The sequence below is a fragment of the Acomys minous genome (genome assembly GCF_964271855.1).
Source record: "Acomys minous genome assembly, chromosome: 15".
NCBI classification, from domain to species: domain Eukaryota; kingdom Metazoa; phylum Chordata; class Mammalia; order Rodentia; family Muridae; genus Acomys; species Acomys minous.
The window spans coordinates 34,844,008-34,850,007 of NC_140497.1; the positions used below are offsets into that span (position 1 = coordinate 34,844,008).

At 45.2% G+C, this 6,000-nt stretch overlaps 1 long non-coding RNA gene across 1 annotated transcript in view; it reads left to right on the top strand.

Moving 5' to 3' along the window:
• The window catches only part of LOC311584540, a 70,035-nt gene extending 64,832 nt beyond the window's left edge, over positions 1–5,203 (top strand). Inside the window, exons 3-4 of the long non-coding RNA XR_014774926.1 lie at positions 3,890–4,078; positions 4,762–5,203. This is a non-coding gene — a long non-coding RNA (uncharacterized lncRNA). The remainder of the gene's footprint in view (positions 1–3,889; positions 4,079–4,761) is intronic.
• Positions 5,204–6,000: the final 797 nt, after the last annotated feature.

A 6,000-nucleotide genomic window follows, 5' to 3' on the forward strand; every position in this document is an offset into this window, starting at 1 on the left:
ACTACATAGATAGATAGATAGATGGCTAGGTGATAGGTAGATAGATAGGCAGATAATAGAAAATTTAAAAAGACAACACAAAGAAAAAATTTTAAGCACCACTAGCAACAGCAAAAAAGCTACTTTGAGTACAGATGTGTGCAGTCAAGAGCCTACCTCGTCGTTGTCTGGTGATGGTGTGTATAGGGCAATTAGGGGTTAAGGGCATTTTAGATGAGACGGTCCTTCAGGAATGCAGTTACCTCTGAACCATTTTCATGTGGAGATAATGTGCAACCCTCCCTGATTGTAATCAGTTCAGCGGGAAAGGAAGGCCATCTGTTATTTTACACTCCGTGCCCAGTGGCCTAACATTAATAACTATGAGTTTCGCTGGAAGTTTACTGTTTGCGGTGTGTGCCGTCTCACTTCACCGTCACAACTATGTACGTGTGAGCCTTCTTGTCTCCCCTTTATGTAGGTGAGGAGCAGGAGGGGTGGGGAGCGCCACTGACTTGGCTCGTGTCACTCGGTAGCAAGTGGTGGGTATGGAAGCTGTCTGATCCTGGAATGTGAGCAGGCAGGAAGCTAAGCGGACTTCCAGTGTGTGCTTCAACTCCTCTTTAGAGCATCCAGTCTGATTTCCTCTTCTCTGTACTGAGGTGCTCTGACCCAGTGGAGCACAGGAACGTCACTCCCTCCTGTGTAGTCTGCGACTCTGGTCTCCTACCCTTTTCCCTAGGGAATCACACTTAAGTTTGGGATTAGCTTTTGGTTATATGCACTAGCGTTTAATACATGCCAATGGTTTCCCCTGTGGATAGAGAGGAGCGGGTCACAACCATGTCAAAACAGAACCGCCAAAGTCAACAGTCTCCAAATGAGCTGTGGAACACATCAGAGGCTACATTCTGTTTCTATCAAAACAAATCCTAGGATCTTGGAGAAGCCCTTTAATCTCATTGAACCTTAACTTCCTTATTTGAAAGAAAAAAAAAAAAAGTAAGGGCAATACTCCATCTGTATCTTAAAACTAGTGTGCTGACAGGCATATGTCCTTTCTGATGAGTGTCACACTATTTCAAGATACATACCAGGGCCTACCAGGAGTCTGAGAAGGAAAGCCTGCTCTCCTCATTGCCAGTCCCTGTCCCCTGTCTACCACCACAACCAGACAGGCTGCAAGGAGACATGCTCTACATACACACCACACTGGGGAGGGGAGTGAGCGGGAAGCAGATCCCCAGCGAGCATCTCGTCCTTTGATGGCAGCCTTGCCCCTTGCATCTGATTTCATGAAAGGCACTAGTAGTATATTTGCAGACAATAGTTACACCGTAGGCTTTGCTCTGGGGAGGGACAGCTTTACGTTGTATTTCATGATCTTTTTATTCTGACTCCTTGAGGTGCCATGTTGAAACAGAGTCCCAAGAAATTCTTGCATTAAGGTCAGAAAGCTGTGGGTACCGGTTCCATAGCCCTTTCTCTCAGCTCTATCTTCCTCTGGGATTTTTTTTGAATGGAAGCCTGTGGCCATCCATTGTTTGCCTCGTCTTGGGGGAACACTAGAAGTACAGGTGAGGCAAACGTGCATAGTTTGTGTATTAACCAAAAGGCCTTTCTATCTTACTGTGTGTGAAATGTGGTGTTTACAGAATCCTCAAGTTGTAAGTAAGATCATGCAGGTGTAGCAACATCTGTCTTTAACCATCACTTCACACCTTTGAAATGCAACACCTTGAGGTTAAGGTGGAGTGGTTCCACAAAGGTCACGTAGAAGAATCTAGACTACAACCATTTCTCCATTCCTAGATTTTTACCACATGGGTCAGACCTCAAGGCCCTGGATGGGACCAGTACTCAGGGAAGACGCTGGGAGGTCTCTGCCAAGGGAAAGGCCCAGACTAGGAAATAGAGCGACAACTCTGTGACTGTGGCTGCAGAAGGACATGGCAGCACTGGCAGCTGTGGAATGTAAGAGGAGAAACCAGGAGAGTACGATGCTCAGGGCTCCTACTAGCAGTCAGCGTTTGGTACTTGGCCCCAAGCAGTGAGCCCCATTATCAGAAACAAGTATCTCATCCTGAAAAGTGAAAAAGTCAGAATTACCGGGACATATGTGGGTGGCAATGGTAAAGACATGAAGCTGGCATGCAATAGTCATGTCAAAGGGTGGGCTCATCTTTTGTTGCCAGGGGGTGGGGGGGGGGAAGAGAGGGTACAGGGTGAAACAAAGGCCAGAAAAAATGTCAGAGTATCTGGTTAGATTTGCAAGACTCCCAGAGGCCAGACTGGGTTGAGCTCACATATTTTGAGTGTTGAAGGGGAGTGGAAAGGGGCCAGGGGTGAAGGCTGCTGACCAGGCAGAGTTTTGCATTGACTTTTAGCCCAGTGCTCTTTCCCATTAAATATTTATCTGGTGGAAGCTCTGCAATGCTAGAGACTTTTCACCCTTGTACCTTGTGTGAAAGGGAGAATAAAGTAACATAAGGGTCCCGTTTGCTCTCGCTATTTGGAAAGAACAGTTGTATTTATCCACATGTGGCAATAGTGCATCGGAGCACTGACGCAAAGGGAAGTCTTGGCTCTCCAGGACATTTCTTCAATGGCCGAGCTTAAAGCTTTCATAAGTCATGATGGAAAGTGAGCATTAAAAAATAATCGTAGCATAAGCCTGAGTGAAATGAGCAATACCGAGAGTGAGAAGGTGAAGGTTGTTATATATTCTTTGTAGGTAGGAAAAGGACGGTGAGGCCCTGTGCTCAGTGTAGAGAGGAGAAGGAGCAACTTCAATGGAAGTCCACACTGGGATCAGTGCTGCCATCCTGTTAGGGGACACTGTTTTTGGATATAACTCGTTATGTTATGTTATGTTATGTTGTGTTATGCTATATTATATTATAATTATATTACATTAGAGCTATATTATTCATCCCTATGAATCTTCATTGTCAGCTTGACCAGATCTGGAATTGCCGAGGTCACACACTGCTGGCTATGTCTGTGGAGATATTTCCAAAGATGTTTAACTTGGCACCAGCATTCATTTCCCTCCTCCTCCTGGTTGCAGATGTATTTTTGTACCAGCTGCCCCACAACCCTGCCACCATGATCTCCTTGCTACAATGGACTCTTCTCTCTTGAGCTGGGGGCCAAAGTTAAAACTTTCCTCATACAAGCTCTTGTTGGGTGTTCAATCGCTACAGTGAGAAAAGTAACTCTATGATCCCAGGGAAAGATAAGAAATAGTCAGAATCATGTCCTTTGCATGTAGTCTGTAGAATACTATTCTCTTAGATTTTTGAACCATCGTTCTTTCTTTCCTGCTTTGTTATTGAGACTTTCTTGGCTGAGTGCGTTTGCCCTACTTGATTTGACATGTCCCTCAAGAGCCTGGTGCCTGGCCCTGCTATTAATAACTCAGTTTCATCATTTAGAATGGGATATTTTCCAAAGGCTCATATATTAAAGGTTTATTACCCCCAGACAACACTGCTGGGATCCTGGGAGCCTTTAGGAAATGGTGCCTTCGTGAGAGGCTTTTAGGTTGTTGAGGTGGGCAGACAGGGAATAGTAGCTTCTTCTAGTCCTTCCTCTTCCTGTCTTTTGTTTCCTGGTAATGACGTAAAGGGTTTTGCTCCACTGTGCCCTAACCCCCAGTCACGCCTCAAGGGCAGAAAGGCCAGCAGATCACTGCCTGCCAAGTTCTATCAACCACAACAGACCTTTGCTCTTTACAAGATAATGACTTTAGGTGTTTTGTTGCAGTAACTGAAAGGCAACTAACATAGCCTTTTTGCATCTAATTTCACATTCACTCTCTTAGAACAGAGCAGAGAGTGTCCTCACACTAGCCAAACACAAAATGAGTGGGACCAAGTCATGTCAAATGACATCCTTTTCTCCGCAGAACAAAACATATTTCAGAGCTCTCTGTGACCTCCCTGTAGAAGGCAATGAACGTGTTAATGAAGAATGATGTTGAAAATGTGGTGCATTTACACAGTGGAGTGTTGCTCAGCTGTGGGAAAAAAAAATGACGTTGTGAAATCTGCAGACAAATGGATGGAACTAGAAAAAAAAAATCATCCTGAGTAAGGTAACGGAGACCCAAAAAGACAAACATGGTTTGTACTGATTTATAAGTGAATATTAGCTATAAAGTGAAAGATGATCATGCCACAATCCACAGGATAAGGAACAAGGCTAAGTAACCGGGAGGGCTGGGGAGGGGGCGGTGCACATGGCTCTACCTGGGAAAGGGAAATAGAATAGGTTTCGTAGGTGGACTGGGGGGCAGGGTTGGGAACAGGAGGAAATCAGACATCATATAAGGGATGAGTGGAGGTGAGAGATGATTGACTTGGGGGACCTTTGGACCATGATATAGAAACCTACCACAGTGGAAACTCCCTGGAATCTATGAAGGTGACCCTATTGAGGACTCTAAGTAATGGGGGATATGGAGCTGGAGCTAGCCAACTTCCGTAGCCAGGCAAGGCTTCCAGTAGTGGGACTGGGACACCAACTCAGCCACAAAACCTTCCACCTAAAATTTGTCCTGCCTACATACAAGCTGTGCTGGGGTGATGGTGGTGTAGGACCAGTAGCCAACCAATGGCTCATGGCCCATGTCACGAGAGGGAGCCCATGCCTGAGACTGACTGAGTGGCCAGGAACTGGATGCTAGATGACCCAGAGACCCAAGGACAGAACCAAACACAAGTGGAAAAGACAAAGCAATAAAATGATTCCTAGTGATATACACTGCTATACTCGTAGATCGGTGCCCAGCCCAGTCATCATCAGAATGTCTTTCTCTGGTAGCTGATGGGAGCAGATGCAAAGACCCACAGCTAGACACTATGCTGTGCTCTGGGAACCCTGCAGAAGAGTGGGATGAAAGACTGTAGGAGCCAGAGGGGTCGAGCACACCAGGAAAACACGGCCCACAGAATCAACTAAGCATGGCTCATAGAGCCTCAAAGAGACTGAAGTGACAATCAAGGAGCCTGTGTGGGACTGCAATAGGTCCTCTGTGTATATGTTATGGTTGTGTAGCTTGGTGTTCTTGTGGGACTCCTAACAGTTGGAGTGGGCGTGTCTGACTCTCTTGCCTGCTCTTGGGACCCTTTTCTTTCTGCTGGGTTCTTTCTACTCGTCCAGCTTTGATTTGATTGTTTGTGCCAGTCTCATTGTAACTTGTGTTCAGTTGCTATCCCTGGGAGGCCTGCTCTTTTCTGAAGGAGGAGGGCTGGAATAATGACAATAAAATGTCTCAAACATTTGTATTCTAGTTTTTGCATGAACCTAAGTTTTTATTTCATTTGGAAAACATCTACAAATGAAGTTCTAAGTAGAAGGTATATGTATGTTATAGATCAGCCTTTCTCAAGATGTGGGTAGTGGCCCCTTTGCGGGGAGTTGAAAGACCCTTTCACAGGGATTGCCTAAGACCATTGGAAAATGCAGATATTTACTTTACAATTCATAACAGTAGCAAAATTACAGTTATGAAGTGGCAACAAAAATAATTTTATGGTTGGTGGGTAACCACAACACAAGGAACTGTATTAAAGGGTAGCAGCATTAGGAAGGTTGAGAACCACTGGTTTAGTTTAGAGGGTCAATATAAAGAGAGTTTTCTTCTGCTTTCTAAATAACACTTGGCCAGGCTTTCCTTTTCCACCTTGACTGAAACAAACACACACAGATGCAAGCATGCTACTTGGGAGTCCAGGAGTATATGCTATTCAGGAAACAAGGACTGAAGTAAGTATTAATCCCAAGGTTAATCAGGCCATTAACTCCAGACCAAGTCTTAAATGAGAGAGTCACAGAGGATCCCCAGAGCTGGTTTGTGACTCTTCCATAGGAACCCTTGGCCCTCTGGGTCTACCAGTAGTCCAACCCTGTGGACTAGGTATTGTAACCTGCTCAAACCTTTTGCATAACCATAGCACCTCCGTGGAGTCCCACTTTAGTTCTTAGCGTAACTGTAGTTTCTCTGTTAACACCTAC